Below are 25,043 nucleotides of genomic sequence, written 5' to 3'. Positions count from 1 at the left end.
TTAAAATGGCCGGGCTCTTTGAAAGCAGCTGCTCACTAGCAGTGCTGGGACGTGGGATCCTGGGCATCACGGGACTTCTGTAATAACTCGGCACCTTCCCTCTTCACTTCCCAGTGTTAGAGAGGTTTGGGGAACATGGCCAAAGCATTGCTCTATTTCAGCTATTCTTGGCCATCGTATTAGCTTCTTGAGGCCATAGGAAGTATAATGTAATGCTGTTCTAAATTTACATCCCTGGCAGTGCCCAGATTAAGGGAAGTTGTCGGGTCTCCTGTTGTGTTTTCAGCTCTGTTTCCTGGGAAAAGGGAAGGGGAAGGGAGAAAAACTGACTAGCAAGTTAAATTGATTTAATCTGAAGAAGACAGAAAACATGGATCTGCCCAGTGGCATGTCAAAAGACCAATTTTTAACAGGATTCCTTTCCTTAAAATTAAAGTTTTGGTATTGTCTCTTTAATTGCTCTGTATGAGCCACTTCTCTCCCACTTTACCCCTTTGCTTCTGGATTAATCTATGCATAATAACAAAGAGGGAATGTATCTCTGGAAACTCATTAAGCCTGAGATACTGTGATGCCAGTGAAACAAAACTGTATGTTTTCAACAAGACTGGCTCACATAGGTATTGATCGAAAGCCCAGTAAGCATTTCTGGCAAAACTTTGAACCAGAACTCTTATTTCTCCACACCCAAGTACACAAACATACAATTCAAGATGGAGCACCTATCTTTCAGTGGCATGATATCTAGAAAGGTTTTATGTGAGAAAATTTAATCTATGACTAGCAGACATTTATTGTCTCGACATTTATGGTGTTTAAATCAACAGTAATAGGTTAAAGCTATGCTGGGATCTGGAGAATCCCTACAGAAACAGTGCTACACATAGGGGATTTTCCCAACAAATTACATCCAGAGCTGTCACTGCTCAGGTTGTGGAACTTGCATACTCACAGTTTAATAGGACTAGGTGGTGTGTTCCAGGCTTACACAGGACTGGAAAGAAACTAGAGATGTATGGTTAATAACATCATGTAGTTTGAAATTTACTGCGACTTTAATATTGAAGGGTTTAAAAAGCAATTAAACTGCTTTAAAATAGCAGAGAGTTTATGGGAATGCACTATGGATTGGAACAAACAGGCCTAAATCAACACTGGTTTGGAAGTCTAGTAAGGACTAGAACTATGGGAGGTAATTCAGGAACAGATGCATCAAATTAATTCCAGTAATAGCGGAGTGTTAAAAATGGCAACAGAAGCCAGCTTTGTTCAACCGAATGGAAAAATAATCATCCATTCTCTCTCCTTCCGCCCCCAAGGACTTGGATTTTCCCAGCACAGCCATTCATTGGTGGCAGCAGATGCACCCAAATATCTGGTATGAAGAAACTGAAGACAAACAGAGAACATACAGGGGAAGAAAAAAAATGTGTAATGTGGAGAAGTGAAACTATGTTTAATGTTGTGTATTGAAGTCTTAAAACAGGTAATATTGGAAATAATGAAATAATGCTCAGTATGGCGTAGCTAAATCATGGTAAAGGTCTTGGAAAGGGGACCCCTGGGGTTAGAAGCACCAATTTAACTTGCTTTAAAAATATTGCATCTTTGTCACTGTGTATTCTCAGTCTTCAAAAATTAGTCCTAAGGCTGTGAGTCCGACTAGTGCTTGATTTGCCCTGTTATGCTCCGTTCTCTCTGACTGACAGGGCTGTGAAACACCCAAGGATCCCTCCATCGGGCAGTGCGCTGCCCATCTACTCAGCTTGATGAAAGTTCGGGATTTGGCCCATGTGGAGATGGTCACTATTAACGACCGGAATTTTCAACAGGGGCTTTCATCCAGAGACCTCTGCTTCCTCCTTGCACTTCTTTGTGAGCTACACTGGAATTTCTTTCCCAGTTACTCATTCACACCACAGCGGTGAGTGTGGGGAAACCACGCAGCAGGATTACCAAGCAGTTCAGGAGCAAATGGAAAAGGACTGTTCCTCAGAAGCCTGTGCCGAAAGTCCACCACTTATTCCTAATAGTTTCTGGTCACAACCGGAAGAGGATGAGCAAGTCACAATTTGTTCAGCAAACTTCTCACTTTTCTCAAGAATTGCCTGCAAACAGACTGTGACTTTTATTAATTTGTCTTCAGCTGGCAAGGGCACACCAAATATTTTATGTGAATGAATCCTGGCCAAGGGATTGCTCACAGACTTATGTCTGCTCTAATTGCTTCAATATTCCTGCTTTGACATTCAGGCTGAGCAAGCTTAGATCAAGCTCTAGTTACAACAGATACAGTTTCATTCCTAAAGTAATGAGAAATTTACCTTTTAGACAAAAGATAGCCGTAGAAATCTTCCCCTCATTTAAAACAAAGAATAGCAAATCAGAAACAGATCTCTGGCACTGACAGAAAGGCAAGGAGGAAATAGAGAAAATATTGATTAATGAGATTTATTTGTGCTGTGGATGGCGATCAAAGGGGAGCAAGTGCAGTGCACAGCACTCACCAATGCTTTTAAAACCAAAATTCCTTTGATGTGCAGCACAGCATCCGGCCATTACGGGAATTAAAAGAAAAAGCCATGAGAACCTTATTAACAAAGGTTTAAGCTGAACAGCTTCAGGCTCCAAGCGCATAGTAGTTTTTCAAAGCTGGTGAACGGCCACAATAACTTTGGTTTAACTATTATTTATTAGTTTTTGATAAACAAAACGTCCTGGTGCAGACAGCAGTATAGTTTCCATACACTTTAGCAGCAAAGAAAATGTCCCAGAGAGCAGAGAGGCTGCAGGGGACCGTCTCCAGCAGCACCAGAACAGCTACAACACCCACGGGCAGGGAAACAGAAGTGTCAGCTTTGCAGCCTCCCCTCCAAATCCCTCCTCTCATGTCTGTGCTGACCACCCCCAGCCGCAGGTTTTTTCCACACTGTGTAGCCCCACACAAGTTTTTCTCGCAGTCAGAGTTAACTCGAGGCCCCTTATCGGCTTAGGCCGAGCTGCATTTTGCCCAAGCGGGGCCATGGCAGGAGCACTCCTGCCATGGGAAGAGGCTGAGAGCCAGGGAGGCCGCTGGCAGCTGCTTCCACAGCCGGGAGTGGAGCAGGGGCTCCCTAGGGATGAGGGACCAGAGCTCCACAGTCCCCGACCCCCATCCAGCTGTCCCCTCCATGCAGCCTCCCGCTCCTCATGGCACCGGGCACCCCATCCCTAAGGCTCAGCCCAATCCCGCTCAGAGCCTCCCTGTGCAACTGGAGCGTTCATCCTGGTGCTGTGTGCAGGCCTAGACATGTCCATGCAGGATAGGGAGCAGCATCCCCCGCTAAAGCTCTCCTAAAGGCTCTGTCAGCTTTTGGTTACTTTAACTGATGACTGATACACGTTTTATCATCTCCTGAAAGAAGAATTTTTGAAGAATATGAAAGGTTAAAAGGAAACTGAATTTTTAAAACTTTGCATACAAATAGCTTTATATTTTGCAAACACTTCTACAAGCCAGGAGCTTCACGCACAAGGCGCACACTGCTACAAAACACAGGTTTTCAAGAGCAATGAGCGCTCCTCAAAGTGCCCTATTTTGCTGCCTTAAAAATCACAAAATAGCGCCTTTAGTTTTGCATCATCTATTGCTCATCATAGACAAATTTTTGCCTATATAAAAAGAAATTCCTAATAGGCTACTGATGTGAAGGGCTGCCCTGCACCTTGCAGAAACTGAAAGGCTTTTGGAGTGGACCCATCCTGCTCGTTTGGCAGGATCTTGCCTCTGCAACCTTTAATGCATTTATTGTTCAAAAAAATGAGTAAACCAAAGAAAAGAAAGCAGACAATGGAAACTCATATAAACCATGCCAACTTTTCCTTTTTTTTCTATTAAAAAAAAAAAAGAAAAAAAAAAGTTCCCCCCAACACATTTCATCAATATTGGCACAAGAGTATTTCATTATGCTAGACAGCACAAGTGCTAAGTCACAGCACTGAGACTATTAAAATCATAAAGGGAAGGGAACTAATAATGAACTTCATAAAATACATTACAATGCATTGCACTGAGCAGCAGAATGCAGAGGGAGAGCATCCAAAGGCTACAAAAGCAGTTCATTGAGTAAAAGAGCTATTAAATTGCCTATTTTACCAAAAGCAATATCTTGACTATATTAAACAGGGCAGCACAAATTCTTTTCGCTTTAGCATTTGAATTAAAAAAAAAATTGCTTCTTTGAAAACAGTGGTCAAGATAAAACTGCAAAAAAAATGCTTAAAATGTCTTGTTAAAACCAAAAAAAAAAAAAAAAGAGAGAAATCTGTTCTGTATCAAATTAAACATTCTATTGAGTCCAGTGAGAAGCCCTTTATTTCAGGCCCAAGAAAAGCAAAGCAAGCAAAGGGTTACGGCTGAAGTCGCCACGCTTGTTCCCTTTTCACATGAGAACTGAGGAACTAGAGGACATGTCCAGGATGCTGAAGATTTAGGTTCATTTCTCTTTTTTCCCTAATCAGATTTGAACACTTATTTCTCACATTCTCACCTACCCATAGGGTGCAATGGCACGGGAACTTTTTGTTTCTCCTGACAGGCTTGTTTTGTTTGCTTAAATAATTGCATGTTCCCTGGGGAAAGAGGATATATCACGGCCGGGATACACGTAGCTTCCTGCCCCAGGTAAGCATCCTTAAAAGGATTTTCTGTCACCAGTTTGTTCAAAAATCAAAAATCCCATGGACAAAGATTGACACTGAGGCTGGTCCTTCCTTGCATGGTCTAATTCTGCCTTCTGAGCTAGTGCTGAAAGATATTGCCCCCCAGGCTGCCTCCCCAGCAAAGATTAGCTTAAAAAGATTGATAAAAAGTGATATTTAGTTAGTTAGTTAGTGTCCGTGAGCTGTGATATTAAAACAGCTCTAAAAGTAGCAGGAAATAGATTTTCCCAGCAAAGATACTAACGCGAGTCCTTTAGAAACTAACCTGAAGCTCCACAGCCATCAGGAGCCTTTACTTCCCTTCTGGGGGAAGCGTCACTGTGAGGAGGCTGAGGACAAGGGGGGCTGCCCCCCTCGTGACACCTCTGCTGACACATCAGCAGCACAGGCAGCTAGAAAGGGCCCCAAATCATGTCAGTGGTTCTGAGAGCGCCCCAGGACACGGCAGGAAATTGCACACACATTAGCTGAAGCTCATTTTCAAACAAAGCAAGCTAGTTGAGCAGCTTGATTAATGATGGCCAAGCAGGTCTCAGGAAAAGGAGTTCGCGGCTTGCTAACTGGCCGCAGTTCTCACAGAGGATGTCGGCCAGGGTACACATGCAGGGGATAACACAGAGAGCATTTCCTGAGACACTCGGAAAACATTTAGCAATCTTCACACAGGAGATTAATGTTTCAAATGTAACAACTTATTTGAGCAGTGGGGGCAAGAGAAAAGTATGTCTCCATCAGCTGAGAAGAGTCACCATAAGGCAGATAATCGCTGGCTGACAAAAACTTACTTGAGGCAGAGGAGCTGCTTGCAATGAAGCTGCCATTTCATTAGTTTCTGAACTCCCTTCAGATAGCTGTTACTGCCAGACAGATGTGTGGAAAAGGTCCATTTCCCAAAATCTGCAGCATATTTCTCCTTTCAGCCACCTCCCGGGCTGAAACAAATGAGAAAGCACAAAGTCACAAAGACTAGTACCAAAAAAGCAAAAAACACAAGTCTTTGCAAGTAAGACAGATTGCAGGGGAGGACAAAGATAAAAGAGCCTAAATAGCCTGTATAAAATTATCCATATTATTTCACGAGATAAGCGCTAGACTGAAATAGTTGTAGCTGTAAGTTGTAGTTTTACCTAAGTAGTTTTCATGAAATGATGATATAATTCCTGGTGGAATTTCCTGGTGGAAACACTCTGCCATCTGCCCTTGCACATGCAGGTTGATGAAGATGCACTCCCTAACTCCAGAGAATCTCCAAGGAGGTGCTGAGAGGTGAGAACTCTGTTTGTACCAGCATCTTTGGGGCAAGAGATGTGTTGCTTCTGACAGAGCAGAGCAGTGAAGCCCTGGCACGCTATCCTTAGGGAACTGCTGTTGCCCAGCAAGGTTAAGGACAAGCAGTCAGGTTCACTCAAGCAACTGACTGATTACAAAAGTGAAAATCAAGTTACAAAATGGAAAAACAACAAGATACTTTGCTAAGATGGCTAGGGTGAGAGGGAGACGGAGGGGGCAACTGTTTTTAGACATACAGACACGGATTGTAATACACATTGCTTCTGGGGCGTTTGCTGCAGGAATCACTCTCTCCCTGTTATTCCTCAGAAACTGTTTATTTCCTTGGTCAGCTACATATCATGTGGCTACTGAGTAAAAATACATCTTCCAATCAGTAACTGGAGACCACTGCTCCCTCCTTCTCTGGTTATGTCTGTGCGGATACTGCATCTTTCGTCCATATGGCACGGAAACTTCAAACTTCAGCTTTTTGCAGCATTTTATAGATAAAGGTACCTGCACAATTTGACACATTCAAATGAGCTTGTAGCATTCAAGAGACCAGACATAATAACCCAGCACAACCGACTGCGACGTTAGAAATGGAATGAGTCAGCTGGACCACACAAGCACCCTGTCTGTGCACTTGGTCTTTGCAATTTGTGGTGACATTAAAGGCCACTGATGCTTCATTCAGAAACTCGCTCAGGCTTTGGAATCAGCTCCTCCTGCCCTGAAAGCAGCGATACCTTCATTCCAGCTACAAACACCAAACAGGAACAGGCTCATGTGAAAATAGCTGCAGTTCCTTTGACATGCTGTAAAGTTTTAGTTCACTCATATTGCTATCCAATGTAATTAGGAGTTGCACATCCCTCATTAAGCGCAATTATCACAAAATTTCAAGAGCTGCAAAAGAATACACCACAGAAATAGGTGAAGCAAAGGTTCATATGACTCCAGTGACCACTGCATGTTAAATTAAATTGAAGCTTTCACTTTGCTGGACACATTTGGTCTGTCTCATAAATACATTATTGAAATAATAAATCTATTGATTTTCTATTCTTATTAGGTTTTACAGACCTGTACCTTCTTTCTAAAATGTCAAGTTAGTCTTAAATGAAGCTAAATGGCATCTCACACTCACTCATCCTGCATTTTTTCCGTATTTATCAGCTTACCCAGCACAAGAGTTGCAATCATGTTTAAGTGCCACAAAAAGAAGGAAGCCCTTTCACAGCTTCTCACATACCTAAAACTAGTTGTTTGAACTGGTACCAGTCAGCCTCGGAAAGATTCCTTTTGCAGTATAAGGCTTAGATAATAATTTTAGGAAATGCCCACAGGCATTTAGGGCTTAATTCACAAGCAAATGAATCTGAGTGGTTAACTCCCTCATCTATCAATGCAATATTCTACACATAACATTGACATTTGAGTAACTACACAGATATGGCTGTCAGAGATCACTGGAGACATTTCATTGAAGTATTTTGTAAACAGAAATACTAGCTTAAAGAAATATCACTCTAAGCATTTTTCAGCTTTCTAGTTAGTTAGTTTAGTTTCATTCCAAAATTGTTTTATTCTATCAGTTACATACTTATTTTTCATTTTGGATATATAGCTCTACCTTTGTCCAAGTTGCTGAATTATTAAACCAGTTACTAGTGACAGGAGTTACAAAGGAACGGTCTAAATATTAAATGAGCAAAGAACTAATTAATTTACCAGTTAGAAGACTGTGAGTTTCCTGGCGGACATGACCAGCACTGCAGACGTTCTGGAAGGGGAGCCATTTTTTATTGCCAAATCTGGAAAAAAGATGACAGAAAGAGAAGTATTAACATTTTTTTTTTAACAATGGAAAGTTAAAGCAATTTCAAATAGCAAGAAAAGATTTTGTTTCAGTTCATTTCTAGAGCAATCACTGAGATCATTTTCATTTTATTCAAATCAGTTTTCTTCATTCCTTACTACAGAAAACACAGATCAAAATCTCACATTCAAATACTGGCAAACACACACCAGGAAAGCTGATCCAAGTTTTGCAGATGACCCCTCCATCACTAAGGGAGGATCCTAGCCCTGAATTTGGATACCCCTTAACTCCCTGATGCAGCAGTGTCCCTGGGAGCAGGGCCCCACATGGCAGAGGGCCTCTCTGGGACACGGGGATGTGCTTTTCCCACACGCCATCCCCCAGGCCTGCCAGGGACTTGCAGATATCCAGCTTGATCCCAGAGGGAATGTGTGCCGGCCAAAAAAATGGTGTGGGCAGATCCGATGGAGAGGGAAGCAGTGACACAATTCATCCTGTAGACAAGCTAGGGCTGCAATTTAAAGGTACTTGCTTCCAAGTGAACACTCCAGGGAAGGTGACAGCTCAGATAGTATTTGCCTACTCCAGCTGAGTCAGGAAAAAGCAATTTGATGAGCAATCTGAGCGCAACATTAATATTCTGAATCAAGTTTGCTCTTATAACACTGCAATCTATGGGAAAAGACAAGATGGACCACATTTTAATTTTTACTTGTGATCAGGCCAGTTTGTAAACGAGAATCAAAGACGTGTAATTTCCTCCCTCTCCTCCCTTTTTCATACCTCCACCCCCATTCAGTCATAAGAGTCTTCATGTGCCTTCAGGCTGTCCTTTTGTTCTTCTACAACAAAGTCCCCAAACAATTGCCAGGTCAAATGTGTTCTGTCTTTCTTCTATTAGTGTAACAGCTGGTGCTTGCCTCTTAAAATTCCTTTACTGTCAGCTAATGCATGCCTTCCCACTTGAAGAAATTCGAATTTGACTTTCAGCTCCAGTCCTTTACAGTTTCCTTGCCCTTGCTTTAAAGGCTAGATGGGTCTGAAAACACAGACCGAAACATCTTTGTATGATGTTCAGATTTGGATCCAAATATCAGGAGATTGCTGTCCTTGATGGGTGAAATGAAAACATGAATTTGAACAGAAAAACGGATGCCTGCTGTTTCTTGGGGAAATTTAGATCCTGACTCACATCATAACTGCTAAAAGAAAAAAACACACTATGCAAGTATATTGATACTACGAAGAATGCATATTTCTTTAGTATACTCCAGATCTGGCAAGGTACTTGCCCTCATGCTCATCTTTCAGTGGGCAAGTAATTTTCCCTGGTAGCCGTTCTAATACTTCTTGAAAGACAGAGCCATTGTCATCTTCTGGTCAAAATTGGTATTACTTTAGGAATTTTCCAAATAACTTAAAATTTGCAGTTCCTGGAAGGACTAGTTGCTTGATGTAGGTCATACATTTTTATGGGATGTCTAAGAAAGAACAAAAACTTTCAGCCAAATAAGCCCTGAAAGCCAATAAATGGGCTCTTGTAGAACCTCCAGAATAGCAAAAGCCATGTCTGAATGGTAGCAACTTCTTTTTTACATTGGAACTACAGCGTCCTTCCACTCTGATAAGCTTCGTAAGGGATGCGCAGGCCAGGACAAGGCTCCCTGCTGCCTCTCCAGAAGGTACCACAGAGAACCCACAGGCAGCAGGAGGGAGCATCGAGAAACCTTCCAAGCACCTTCACATCCTGATTCTGATCGGCTGCACTTCTGCCTGAACATAATTGAGAAAATCCGAAAACTAAATGGCCAGCCTGCTGTTACAGGCTTCAGTGATGATAGGAGTCATGGCAATATTAAGTGGCCTGCACTCGACATATTTCCCCCTTATCTTCCCAGTGCCAAGGACTGAGGAAGTTCTTTTGAAAGTCCTCCACGGAGTGGTCTTGCTCTGCTAGAAGAGGATTTTGGTAGCTACTTTTCTCAATCTTCTCATATAACATATGGGGACAAAACACCTCTCTGTTGGTCTTTATGAGACACTCTGCTCTACGACAGCATGGGATAAGATGCCAAAGGATTCAAAGCCACTGTGACCCAAGGGTTAACCCTAAAGTCAATGGAGCAGGCGGGACAGCAGAATTCACTAACTTCGAGTGAACTTTGGATCAGGCTCCACACACCCTTTTTAATGCTATTTTCTATTTTAAAGTATTACAGCTATTTCAGCAGATGCCTGGCATCTGTGGGTTTGATGGGGTGCTAATCCTATTACAAGGTGATGATTGGAAGCCTATAGCTTATACTTCCAGATGGTTTTAGGATTCAGAGACCACATATGCTTAAAGAGGGGAGAAGGAATGCCTGGAGAGCTGTCTGGGTGTAAGAGTCTCATAAGGTATTTGCAGAGTTGTGAGAGTTTCCGGATAACTGGGGACCACAAACCATACATACATTAAGCAGGAGAGATTCACAACACTCTCACAAGTCTGCAAGACTTTACCCAGCAATATACAGACCTGTTAATATTCCCACTGGAATGTGTCAGAGATCCCAACAACTCTTGGCATGGCACACTTGGCAAGCATCCACCCAGACTTCTTTGCTTCCAGGAAAGCATGGAGGCCTTGTACACATTTTCCCAAAGCTTCCTTAGCAAGGAAAGGTCAGGTGACTTCACTTGTGCCCCTCTGCCAAAGCTCTGGTACTGAAGAGGCAGAGATCCATGGGGATCAGCATAAGAAACTGACTCATTTCTTGCCCTGATTCAATGGAAGACATTCATTGTCATCCATGTTGACTTTCAAAGATTCCACAACTTCATAGCTCAAAGTTCTTCCAAAACAGTCTTAAAGAAAGAAACAGGCCAGTATTTATGAACATTTCTGTATGTTATTATGGACTCTCACAACCTTTCATGTTTTCAAAGCTCCAGCCACTGAAATTGGTGCAAGAATCTTAGCTTCACTTAGAGGGATTACCAACCCTTAGGATCAAGGGGAAGATGTAAAGTGGAGGACCTGAATATATTCCAACATTAACCGATCAGAATTCAAAACCAAAAAGCAACAACAATATCAAACAACCTATCTCATTTATCATATTTCACTATTCAGGATTAGAAACTATTTCATATTTGCAAGAGTGACACCTGTCCTACAAAGGCTTGCATTTCAAGTTTTATGGTTACCAAAATTAAATTATTAGCATTTTGGAATTACAGGAGATGTCTGTTCTTCATAGTGCCAAAAAACAAAACAAAACAAACAAACAAAAAATATATAATTAGATAGCCAGACCCTAAAAACTCCAAAATAACAGTTTATCTTCCAGCTCATTCGCAAAGAGAAGTTAGTAGCATAGATTATGGTAAGAGGCTTATTTGCTCACATGTGCTCAGCCTTTTGTAATGCTCAAACACACAAGCTCACAAAGACAAAGTAAAGCAAATACAATATTTGAGCAAGTTATCGGTAGCGTCACTCTGTATCTGCCTCTAACTCACACCTTTTTTCACTTCTCTGTATCAGATACACTTCACAATTAGAGGGTCAGACAACATATTCTGACAGGAAAAAAAGAAATGAACTGAAAGCATGGAGAAATATAGTACAGGGAACACTCCAATTAAGCACCAGGGATCCAGTAGGGTTTAGTCCAAGCATATTTACATTGGACATAAATGGTTTGAAATTGGATGTATGGAAGTAAGAACTGTAAGAACTGCTCAGGTTAAATAAGATTAATCTTTTCACTCCAATTTTCCTTTACTGAAGAAGAATCAGTGCTGTCCTTTAACTGAAGTATCAGATATCACACACCAGCTCTACTGGCTAAACTGATATCACTTGCTAGGAAAATTTATGCAATTGTTGTCCTATCCATTTCACTTGTTTGCTTCAAATTGCAGAAAGACAACATGCCTGTCCTTGAACGGAATTAAAGAAAAAAAAAATCCTAAAAAAGTAGTGTTGAAATATATTTTGAGTACATACACACACAAGCCTTAAAATGTCTTAGTCTACATAAAGCAGTTCTTCATTACTGAAGCATTGTAAACCTTCTCATGTTCCATCGTTGAGGAGCAAAGCTTCTTCAAGGTTCCAGTACAATTTACCAGTTGTTTCAAGACAGTTCAGGGCAAAGAATTTTCTTTCATCATTAATTTTTTTTCCCTTCTGTCATAGCAAGTCTCCAAACACCCTTCAGACCCCTTATCATTTAAATTATCAAAGTACCCATTAAAAGTAGTTTCTCATCTGTCACAGAAATTCACAAAGTTCCGATGGGCCTGAAAAACAGTTAGCATAGGCAATACACAGGCACTAAATCTAAATATCCTTGTAGATCACTATGAAGGGCCAACATTTCTTCACAGAGTTTGGAGCCTATGGAGCCTATTACTGCGAGTACATGAGTTTTCAACAGTGTTGAAAAGGGAACAACATGTGATCCCTCTTCATGATCACCAGACTCCATCCACTGAGGTCTCTGCAGGCAAAAATAATTTTAGTAGTAGAAGGGGATAGAAGGGGATGTGGTTTAAACTTTTGGTTGTATCACCACAGCTGACTGCTCTTCCTCAGGACCAATTTTAGTGGTTTCAGGATGGGATGGGAAGGGCCACTAATGTTACTGGCAACACCTTTTCCAGCACTAATGAAAAAAGTCTGCCAAAAAGCTTGGGGTAACAGGACAAAGTCTAACAGGAAAACAGATGAAGAAAACAACGAAAGCACTGCACTCACCAGAGCTGGAATCTGCCAGAAGATAGGGATTTTAGTAGCAAAATCTTATCTTCTCTTTGTTGAAGGCGTGTGCTAGGAGAATAGGGGAGCGCAGGGGTCATTGTATTTGACATCACCACAGCAAAGCAGCTTAAGCGCCTGGCCTTCTCCCTGGAGTCGGGACGCTTGGGGAGGACAGCGTTGTCACATCCGCTCTCCCCTCGACTGCCATCGTAGCCAGCTTGTGCTGGAAGAGCCTTACACTCATCCTTTAGGCAAAGCAACCACTTGCTTTGTTGGAAAATTCCATCTGCCTCTCTTGTGCAACACTGTCCTGATCCTGATTTGAAAGGAATGGCTTTGTCTGAACATTCATGCCTAGGCCAAATACACAAGGGAAAATTTTGCTTTTAAAGGCGTAAAAATGTAGCTGTAGGCCTGTTTATAGTGTGTGTATAAAAATATATATATATAGCACGTGGACAGACGGATGGGCACATTTATCATGGCTCATCATGCCACTGGGGTATTCACTACGTAGCATATGGGAGATCTCTGTAGCTTTTGTGTTTTCAAACTTTCAATTATTACAAAATTGAAAGCATGCAGTTAGCCATTTGCAAACCTGCTCACCAGATAAAATTTAAAAATCTTATTTTGAAAGAATTTAAGTATATCAGGAAATATATTCCTTTTAAAGGAACCATCAAAAGTTTCAGACGTATGGAAAACAAATACTCCTCTATTTTGCTGTTTTCTATTCCCCTTTTTTCTTAAAGAAAAAAAAAGCATAATTATCAACCTAATGTAAAGTGGTTACTGTACCTATTTAAAGGATTTTCTAATAAAAATAAAGCTGTTCAATTAATTTGCAGTATTTGCTTACATGCATGTGTTTTATCTCTGTGTACATAGAGCTTAAGAATTTGCCGGCTGTGGTATGGGATGACAGTCCTGGGAAAAGCTCCCATCTCCGGCCGTATAGGTTGTGCCCTGGTAAGGATATGATGAAGCAAAGCCAGCATTACGGTGGTACAATCTCTAAAGTCATGAGGTTCTGTGAACAGCTCATACAAAGCGCCTCTGAGATGTTCCCAGACTGAGCAAATGCCACTGTTCCATAATGAAACAGTTGGTCTATATCTTTCACAACAGAGCAATAATTTCAAATGCTCAAATAACTTTCAAATTACAACTTTTGCAAAAATGTTCTTGCAATTTCCCATAGGTAGTCTAAATTAATTTGCATATAAATATATATGTGGAAAACAAAATCCAATGGCTTTGTGGAAGCCGCAGGAAGCATGGAGGGCTGCAGTACAGCCTTGCAGGAAGTGACTGAATTTACAATGTATTTTCCAGAACTATGTTTCTCCAGTGAAAAAGACATGCATGAAGCTTAGATATCAGTGAAGATTATTTAAACTTGGAAACCAGAATTTAGTGGAAAGGTTGGTAGGAGCGAGTCCATCTGAACCAAGCCCAGAATCCTGCACTTGCAACACTGTTCTGGTGGGGACCTTCCCGTGGCAGCAGCACTTGGTACAGAAAGACCATGCACCTAAGCAGGGCCTCTGCTCCCTGGAACATTACAGGGATTCTCACAACAGGATTCTCAAATGGTATTTGGACAGAAAAATTAGATCCTATCATTTTGTCATCATTTATTAAATAATTTATGGTCTAGCAAATAATTCTAATCTAGGATTTCTACACACAGATTTAGATATTCTAGGACTAGTCTCCTGGGAAAGCAATTTCCAAGCATGAAGTGCCATGGTTGCAGAGGGCAATTTCTGTAAGGCCTCTGTGCACAATTATAAGCAAACAAGTTTTTCAAATGCAGCCTCATATGTCTGATTTAAGCCTTTATGCTCTGATGGCAACAAAACTAAAGCAATAGCATACACACACAAACAAGATGAAAACTCTCCACTATATAATAAGCACTTGTAGGCACTTTAAGCACAAAAAATCTGCTTAAAAGGTTTGTTCTAATATACTTTTTTTTTCAAAATGGGCTCAATATATGTCACATGTCTTTTTTTTTTTCAGAATAACAGAATTGAAATAGCTTTCCATTTACACACCTTGCATGTAGCCATTTCTATGGCTATTCCCATGGCTTCCCCCACAAATACTCTCTTCAGTTCCTTTCAGTGACCATTCCAGTCATTCCCTAAAATTCTATGTAAAACATAACTGAAGGGAATTTAATGAAAATGTGACTTAATCCACTCAACAGGAATCTCCGAGAGAACTGCAGTAAGTTTTCTAGATGTGAGAATTTGGACTTTTCTTGCCCCTTACAAGAACATAAACTTTATATAAAAGTTTTCATTAAAAAAAAAAAAGCTTTTATAAAATCCGACATATAGCATACTCAAAAGTCAATTTTAACAATAATTACCATAACTCAAGGGCCAGGACACTGAGGGGCTCTTCTGATTCTGAATGTAACATGGAGAAACAAAATTAAGATGAGAACTTCAGAGCTTCAAAGCAGCACATACCTTAAATTCATATTTGCCTTCCTGCTGATAAATATGCAATTTCTTTCTACAAAAAATAGAAGTTGTTTTTTGCATAACATAGACAAATTTCACAAATAATATTGCTCGAAAATGTCATGTCAGAAGTTTAACAGTTCCTCTAGCAATGCAGGTGTGACATAGATGGTACCTAATAAACTGATACTGCAATACTTTTTTTCTGTTTTTAATTGTGGTAAGCAACGTGCCAATATCTTGATAACAGTAAAGATTTTCAAAATAGGTTTTCTATAATCCATAAGAATAAACATTGTACATTAAGGCTACATGGAGTGAATTTACTGTAACGGCTCTTTCACGTTTTGGATAAAGCTAACTTACAGAAAACAGTATGGGAAGCTCTATACTACTGCAAATTAATAACACTTTAAAACATCGAATAATGACACTTGAACGTGCTGGCAGATGACCAAATTTCACCTATTCTGCCTAATTCTGCTAGGAACTGCAGAAAAGACTCGGTGCTTATAAATTTGCTCCCACTAACACAGCTTCTAAAGCTGTACTGGTCCACAGACACATGCCAGGGGAAAAGGTTTTCCAGTTTGGGCATGAGAAGTAATTTGATACTTTCTCTGAAATTGTAAAGAAAACTGTAAATAAGTACCCGCCACCATATATCTTGCTCCAAGAGTACAGCTTTTCTTAGCATTTATGTATTTTCTTAATCCTCAAAATTCTTCCTTCTCTTTCCTTTGAGTTTAAATCATTATCTGATGATAGAAAACCTTGTAAGATTTGCTGGTTTCCTAAACTACGTGCCATGGTACAAATGAGAAATTTTCTCAAATCATTAGACAAGGTTAATAGCGATCAATAATCATTGATTTTTGTAGATAGAGGCAATGACTCAGATGTAGATAAAATCACTCTGACCACTTCATATCTTCACTATCACTTCACATGTGGCTGTGATGTCCATAACCATTGCTGTTAAGATTCACCTTAGCATGGGCAAGAACCTCAGAGAAAAGATAGACCTGAATATATCTTGCTGCTAAACTAAGCCTATAACCTATGGGTTTACCTATAAACAAGCTATTCAATAACTTAAAACTTCAATAAGAGCTTGAAAATATATTGACAGGATGGTCAGAAAACATCTAGATGATTCTACACCACTTACCCTTTACTTTTCAGGACTATTTGATTCATAAAGGAAAAAAAAAAAAGAAGACAGGACAAAGGAAAAGTTTTAACAAAAATCCTGTGGCAGAGATTATACTTAGGATGTATTCTTGGTATATACATAAGGTAAATTGATAGGTAAGTGAATTGATGCATGTGCCAAGCTGAAGCAGGTAGCATATTCTATTAACAAACACTTGTTTTGAACCAAGATATTCTGACAGATTTCAAATTTCAGATCTGGCTCCTTAACAAGCCAATAACTCTTACGGGAAGGACTTCGGTAACATTAAGTAAATTGAACCAGAAAATTATCTTGCAGGTAAATGGGCAGGTGCTGATGTTGTTGCAAACACCCTCAGCCATCCAAAGCAACAGAAATAAAAAGTGACACCAAATCCCTGTCAGTGTATGGCAGGGCTGTGGAGGAGGTCACTTCAGCGTCAGAGAGGAAAAGCATTTATTGACTGGCTTTGAGACAGCAAGCAGTATAAATCAGAAGGCCAGTATCTGCCAAGTACACTTCTGAGCTCTTGCAGAGCCTCTTACCAGGACACATAAGCTAAGGAATCATATGACTGAACAGCTGGAAAATCCTCTCTAAATGGGATTGTCTTTAACGGTCAAAAAAGCAGCTGTGAAATAAGACAGTACCGGATTTTATGATACAGAAGTCAATGATCTTTATAATATCTTCAGTATGAAAGCAAGAAATTCGTGACAAGAACAAGTTATATCAGCATAACAGGAAAAGCAGAGGCAATTGTGAAATTTCCTATGCTGCCCATTCACTTGCTGTAGTTTTGACTGTTCAGACTATGTAGATAAATCACTTCCTTTTTCATTTTGAGCAGTCCCCAGCTGGTATTAACAGTAGTGGATTTTGTGGTTCAGATGTCTGACCCTCCATGAGTAAAATAATTGGCCAGATAACTTCACTGTACCTCCTATCTGTATCTAATTTCACCCTCTAGCACTTACAGCTATACAAGGCTAGTAACTGTGCTTGCTTGACTGTAGATGTCCATATTTTAACATCCAGATGTGCATATTCTGAAAGGTTAAAATAAGGAACGCTCAGAGGTGAGTGCCAAAAAGAAATGGTATTGAGGGTTAAAAAGAATTGCAGTCATTCATAAGGTGAGAGAGGATTGTCAAGAAAGGGTTTTGAGCATTAAACAGGACAAAAAGCTGATTCACAGTTTCTCCTGTGAGTCAAGAATTAAGGCAAAGGGCAAGGACTAAGGAAATTTTCTTTCAGGATCTGACTCTGCTGCTGGTTTGCTTCCTTAAAAATTAAGGCACTTTCCCAGTGGGGATAGTGATATTGATAATCTTTATCTTACAGATCTCAGAGCAGTTCACAAACAACATTATATACAGCTAACTATTACCCACAATTAATTACAGTTATTATTGCAGCATGGCAGCAGGCATTTTTTGCATCCAACATGAGATACATTTTTAAGATTTTCAGAATCTGACCCACACAAATAGTACGCAAAATAATCACTGAGCTACATTTCAGGAATGTGTCAGGTTCCTAAATATAGGTCTTTGCTTGTTATTCTCAGCATGTACTACAGCCTCCCTACAACATTCCTGAGCTCCCACATCAAGATCCACGTTTTCCATCTGAACAGAAATTTCAGCTCTTCTCTCTCACACTGTAATATGGGAGTGCTCCATATTATACTCTCCACGCCTCTTACTTTCCTTGCTCAGTCTATCTACCATAACCAAGTCAACTTCAGGTTCAGAAGGATCTGGAGACATTGTGCAGATTTAACCATTGACTATGTGTGGAATTTGTGCAAATGCCAGTTTTCAAAGGATCAAAATCTGCAAAGGTTTTTTTACTTCATTGTCCATAGAACTATGTACTCATGTCTGAAAGCATCTCAAAATACTTATTCTACAAAATGTATTTTAATGCTAAATTTGACTTTATAATATCTTGAACTAAGAGCTATTGCAAGATAGAATCAAATGTTGTGAATCCCAGTTGTGAAACTGGAAACCATCACCCAGGAAAATCTTAATGCCTCTACATACACCACATTTGTCAGAAAAAATACTACCCTCCGAGAAATAAGGTGAGCACTAGGGGAAAAAAATATGTAATTACAAAGTTGGCCGTCGCCAAGACTGAAAGTGGAATAATTTCTTCATAGCATCGATTCATTTAGAGCAGCTCTTGTATTTTCAGTTATTACAATCAGGAAAAAAATCAGTTTCACAATGCACATAAAAATTGGCACTTCTAGAATAGCACCATAGCGTACAAAGAAACACAGCACAGACCTGAACAACACAAGCAATGAAGTTAAGAAGAAATTTTATAATACACAAAGCTTCATAAACCAAGGTGCTACAAGTACTGAAATGTTCCCAGGATGAAATGTTTGATTTTCACACATCATGATGTGTTAGAACATGATAATTTTCACTAAAGCTGCCAATTTTCCAACAAAAAATTAAAAACCTCAAATTTAGTCGACACAGCAGTTCAAAAGAAAACCATACCATTGACCTTCATATGAAAGCACGGCTTGCCTGCACTTTATGGAAAGGCAAAACTTACGATATTTAATATAGTGATAATTTCTCCTTTTCTATGCAGTTGCTTTTCCTTTTTAAAAGAAGTGTAGAGAAAAAATAGTCTGAAATAGGAAAAAGGAGGAAAGGAAAAGATTAGAATTCTCTTGATCTTTAGGGTCTTTTTTTCCCCGTTGTTAAAAAAAAAAAAAAAAAAAAAAAATCGATCTTGATGGTATTTAAGAGCAAATGTTTTTCCAATCAGATATAGCTATTTGTGATACAAGCTCCGATATTTTAGAGCTACTCCATAAATAACCTATTTACATAAAATTCTAATGTGCATTCTCGGTGTAAATATGATACATATGTAGGTTGCAATAACTTTTCCTCCTTGCTAGTTTCTGAGCAGCTTGAAGATTTAGTCCATGTGTTTTTCATGGGTCTTAGCTGATCGTGTTCCACTAATGCTCAAAAAAATATTAATAACACCAGAAATTAATATAATGGAAGAGCCTGACTGACAGTTCTGGTGACCCAGGCTCTCTATTATTGACGGAGAGGAGTTGTATAAACACATGTGAGTGTTGATCTAGTATTACTGAAGGTCACTAACTAATAATTTGGCACCCACATAGACGTTTTTATTTCACATTAATTCTGCCTTCACACTATTTCATTTAATCTGCATCCAAAACTAGAGTAAGCAAAAATGTAAGGCAAGTATCTATCCAAACAGTACTGCAGAAGAACAGTTGTGACTGGAGATCATACCTTGATTTATTTTAAAAGTGATTCCCTCCGAAGAGAAGCCTTAGCACAAGATCTATCCCTCTATTTGCCAACTGAGACCCAAGCAAGCCAGCTGCAGAGTCAAAATCGGAATTCAGCCCAGGAACCCCTTCGGTACCTCTGCTAAAAATGCCAGCACTTGACCTGGTTCTAATCCCTCTCTCTCCACAGCTTCTCATGAGCTGCACATCCTTCCATCAGATGTTCTGTTGGTTTCAAAGGACTCTCTGTAGCCCACACTAAGAATTCAAGCTAAGGTATAAGAGTTGCCTACTGAGATACAAACTTTGAGCCCAAACTCCATGGGCTGGAGGTGGGAAGCAGGTTTTTCTTTGCATCACGCATCTGCCTGCAGACCTGCACTCACAAGAGTATCTTTTCAGCACAGGTTGCTCCACAGCAGCCACAGTTTTCCTTCAATGCCTCAGGATGACAGTGTGTGACTAAGGAGCTGCCTTCCCCTGCAGCCTATGCAGTAGCATTTGCTTGGGGCTAAATCTCTTCAGGCCTTAGGAGCAAAGGAAATCCAAGCCAGAATTTTTGCAACACAGGATTTTTGTAACTCAGCAAGACAGTAGCATTACTCTTGTGCCCACCTATGGGAAAAGGGTGCTGTTTTAAACAGTAAGTGTTCCAGAGAATTTGCCACTCTTCGCAATTGTTTTATAAATATTTGCACTTAAGAAATATCTTTGATGCTTCTCTGTCTATGTACCAGAACATCTCTTTTCCTGGCAGCATTTTAGAAACACAAAGCTAAAAAAACAAAAACAAAAGAACCCACCAACACTAGCAACAGAAAAGACCTCTGATAACTGCAGTGCGATGGCACATTCTCCTAAATAATCTTCTCCTAATCCATTCATCTAATGAATATGCACCAAGACTTGGCATATCTATCTTCTCCTTTTTAAGCCGCATCGACTAGAAGGCAGCAATGTGTTCAGCTGTAATTAGCAGGGACGTTGCAGTCCAATATCCATGACACCTCCTAGGACCAACAGGAAGCTCATCTGTTCTCTGCTCCGCAACTGCCAGAACATTTCACAACACAGGAGCACCGAGGAGCACAGAGAAAAAGTTCATCCAAGAAAACGTCCTTGATGTGCCTAGGACACTGCTTGCAGGATAATGTTTATTCTTGAAATACTGGAACATTTTACACGTGTAAGCTTATTTACAATAAAATAATATCTTAACCACAAAATGCACATACTGAGAAACACGCTGTTATTCTACTCCCATTTTCATTCTCCCTTGCTTATTCCCTACCCTGAATGTATTTATTATCTAGAAACACAAGCTATTGATCAAAGCAAAAGAGGGAAATATATGGCTCTGATAACACAATAGGGTTCTTCTTGCAAGCTGGAAGCAGCACATCCTGCCAGCATTCAAATACTCTGAATAGTCTCATGCTACTTTAAAATAAAACCTCTCTAGTAGAAGTTCAGACAACTCCTGAACCAAAATTTCTCTTCCTAACCAGTATTTAAGCCAGACAGCCTTGATACCTTCTTCCAGGAAAAAGAGAATCTTTAGCACCCATCCAGTGTCTGAATGGCCCTGCCTCTCAGCATACGTGCTCTATAGCCAATTTAAATTTTGTTTTGCTTTTATATAAACTTCCCTCCAATTCTGCAGCATGTCTGTCTATTTGATTATCTTCTCCCATGCAAGCATTCATACCATGAATAAGCCAATTAATTTTTATAAACCACACTAAATATCTCAATTCTTTCACTGTAAGGTTTTTCCAGGTCATGAGTCACCACTGGGATCTTCTACCTTCTTCCTCTAGTTACCCATGGTCTTATCCTAACAGGGATACCTTGTATCACATAGGAATATCTTTGAGAATGTACAATATACATGCTTTTTAATCAACATAGCCCATCTTGTCCTTCTACCTAGGCAGAGTTTTGCTGACTACAAGCATTTCTGAATCTTGATCTATGGTTCTAATTCAGCTGTAGGAAAGGAAGGTTGCGACAGTGCAGATGTTCGAGCTACCTGCACATCTTTACGTTTTGTTTCTCTTAAAGAGCACTGGAGGTTCTGCTCCTCTTTTGAAGTTGGATGCTGTCTTTGGACAGGAGACTCTGGAAAGCAAAACAACTCAAAAAGGAAATACAACAACTGAACTGAACTCCTGCCAGTATCAAAAGCTTTTGATTTTTGTTACATTGCCATTCATGTGCGTTTAACTCTTTTTTTTCTTTTTATTTTATTCCCAATAAACTCAGCAATAGTGGACTGCCATATCCATCCGCCTAGAGCATGTTTCAGGAGAAGCCCAGGAGAGCACATCCCGAGCTCCTCTCTTCAGATTCTGAATCCTTTCTCTGGGGTCAAGTTTCAGTCTGAGTTCATCTGTCACTAACACTATTCTGTTTTCAATAGGGCTCTGTTTGCTTTTTGACAGTTTATTTTCTCTGAATCTGAAGTCAAAATATCAGATTTATAACATCATTCTCATTTTCACAGTGACAGCGAGCAATGGCACAAACCTGGGCATATACATTTCACACTGAAGATACAAGCAAAACCAGATTGCACTAGGCAGGAATGATCCTAGTTTGGAAAACCACCCAGTGAAAAGCTTCCATCTGAGCTCGCATTTTAGTAATCTTTGAATTCAGACTTGAATTGTATGGCTTGGTACCATCCCTAAAGCAGCAAAGAGGGAACAGAAGCACTGGCAAAAGAAAAATTATTTTAGATCAATACTACATCTGTGTCATCACTCCAGCAGGAAGATTTTCCTTGAAGTTAAGCAACTGGCACGTGCAACCCTCTGAAGATACATCGCCAGTGACACAAAAACAACCTGTGTTTGCTTGCTACCAAGCCCGGCCAGAAGGGCTTTTTTCCTTTTTTTTTTTTTTTAAATCATCAGCAGATGTTCCAAAAGAGGAGAGAATAGTCTACTCATTATAAATACATTCCGCCTCCCCATTATAAATACATTCAGGCGTCTCCAGCAGCCTTCCTGATCAGCGCCGTCGCCTGACGCGTATGAGAGCACAGCACACGCTCTGGGAAGGCTTCCACATCCCCAACACAGTGAGTCATTCAAGGGCTGCTTCAAGCAGGAGCTGAAAAGGTGCCACAAGCAGCGCTCAGGTCATCTCGGAGTGCACACGGACGAACCACGCCGAAAAGGCAGTTAGAAACAGAGACTTTCGGAGCAGAGTGTTTAATATTTCTTGACGTCTAAGTACTTATATGGCCCTTGCAATTTTAATATGAAGGTCTCAAAATCCTTAATGGTTCCTATTACCCTTGAAAAAGTGAAGCTATCCACGTTCTGCCAATCGAGGAAGCAAATGAGGAGTAGGTTTAAAAAAAAAAAAAAAAAGAAACACTCCCAAACCCCCTTCTTTAAATCTACAGAAAGGCAGAAAGCCTATGATGGATTAAAAATGTGAACACAGGAATCCTGAGTCTTTTATTCTGACTCTTAATATGAAAGAATTTGCCTAACTTCAGGAGGGGCAAAAATAAAAGCTTTCTAGCCACATTTTCAGAAATTTGTTCTTTCTAATCCTATCAATGGCCTTTGTTTTTAAATCTTCCTATATTAATGAAAAATTTCTGTGCCTACCCTATGCAAAATAACAATTATCTCACCATACTGTAGAGTACACCAGGTATCTGTACACTTTGCCACAATGTTAAGCCCACCAACCATCATTATTGTAAGATCTTCAAAAGCCCCAGTCACACTGGATTTTGGCTCATGCTGCCCAGATCTTTATACACTAGAAAGGGAGAGACAGGCTTAGCTCAGGGAACTTACAGTCAAAGAAAAGCAGAGCAGGTTCAGTGCCAGCTGTGCCTTCAGGTCATGGAATATATTCTCTCTCTTCTCTGATGTGCAGCATTCCTGCAGCCTCAGCAAAGTCTCAAAGTTTAGTTGCTGCTTTCTGATGTTACAAAGTCTCCCACAGTTTTAAAGCACTTTTTGCTTCTGCGCTTCTAGCAAAAGGGGAAGGGGACAGAGAAAAGGAAAAAGGAAAACAAATAAATAATTAACAGTCAGTGTCTTGCTTATGCTGTATGATTTATCCCTTAATAGAGACTTATTCTGTTATATTAATCGAAACAAAACCAACATTTTTACATTAAGGAGGGTCCCATAATTAAAACAGGAAATGTTATCATCCAAATTAATGCCACTCTATGGAGCTTTCGCAGATTACCTGCTGAGCATGTCCCAACAAGGCCAGCAGTGTCAAGGACAGAATGAGCATCCTTGATTCCCTTCACTTGCCAATTGCTCACCAGTTTTGCCCCCTACATTGGCAATTATCTTGGCCATTTAAGCCATCTAAGCCAGGCCCCTGGCCTTTTCCTGTCATTCCTAGCTAAACTTCAGTAAATCCAGGTACCAATTTTCCCCATTTTAAGAGGTACTTTCAAGATAGACAGAAAGAAATGCTCTGGAGGTCCATCTTTCTCTGACAGTTCAAGGCCAAGTGTGATGACTTGTTTGAAACGTAGCTTTTCAGCAGCTAAACTGAGATTAGATCAATCCCTTCCCCAGGGAATTACGGGGAGCTGGCAGAAGCATATTCTGATCTGGCTACTTTTTCTTCTAACTTCTTTCTGCTTCCAACAGTAACCCTTTTCATCCCTAGAGACAGAAAGAAAGCTATAGTAGGCTGGAAATTTCTGATTTATGTCTTGTCATGAAAGATATTTGGATCTACAAATATGTTTTGTATTTTTTTTTTTATCCAGGCTATAAGGTACAGAGTTACTGCCTTAATATGAGTGGACATACCAATGGGAAAACAGGGAGCCCTGCTCGGAAGCCAGGTGTGCCTGCCCGGCTCCAGACGTGGCTGGCACATGCCAGGAGCGCCAGCAGCAGCGTGTTCCGGGTGCCCTCTCGTGGTACAAGCCTTTCTAGGCAGAAAACCTAGACAAGAACCCTGGAGAAAAAGGTAATTTAGTGGAACAGCTAAAAGCAAAATACAAAAAGTTGTTAATTGCACGTTCTAAAGGACTTCTAAAACAGATTGCTAAAAATACATTCCTCCTCCTCCAGACTTTATCAAAGATTATAATGAACAATATTAAGGGACCAGTGCTACTTCACTAAAGTCAAATGCAAAACTCTGCTTGCTATCAGTCTCAAGAGGTTTTGACCTTATATGGTTTCCCAGCATTACAGCACATCTGTACAATAAATTGAATCAGCTTAAAGAAAGGTAGGATCTTATTTATGCACTAACGTAACATCTCCATGGGCCTCCTGAAGAAGCTGAGGTGAATTCTCTCAGCAGCAACCCTCCAAGGATGCAATATTCCTTTACTCACATTGCAGATAGTTATCCCTAGCAGTATATGTGAGGCTGCACAATCTAGATATCCCAGAGATCTTGCCCATGCTTCTTCCTTGGGATAGAAAGAGATCTTCCATTCTCCCCTGAGGATTTCAGGAGAAAACTGAGCTCTCAGAAACCAGGAATAAAGACATGGCAGCTACTAGTGGTTGTTG

The sequence above is a fragment of the Nothoprocta perdicaria genome, unplaced genomic scaffold (assembly GCF_003342845.1).
Source record: "Nothoprocta perdicaria isolate Ctin4 unplaced genomic scaffold, notPer1 scaffold_161, whole genome shotgun sequence".
NCBI lineage: Eukaryota > Metazoa > Chordata > Aves > Tinamiformes > Tinamidae > Nothoprocta > Nothoprocta perdicaria.
The sequence above is the reverse complement of the archived record's forward strand: the minus strand, read 5'-3'. Positions refer to the sequence as shown.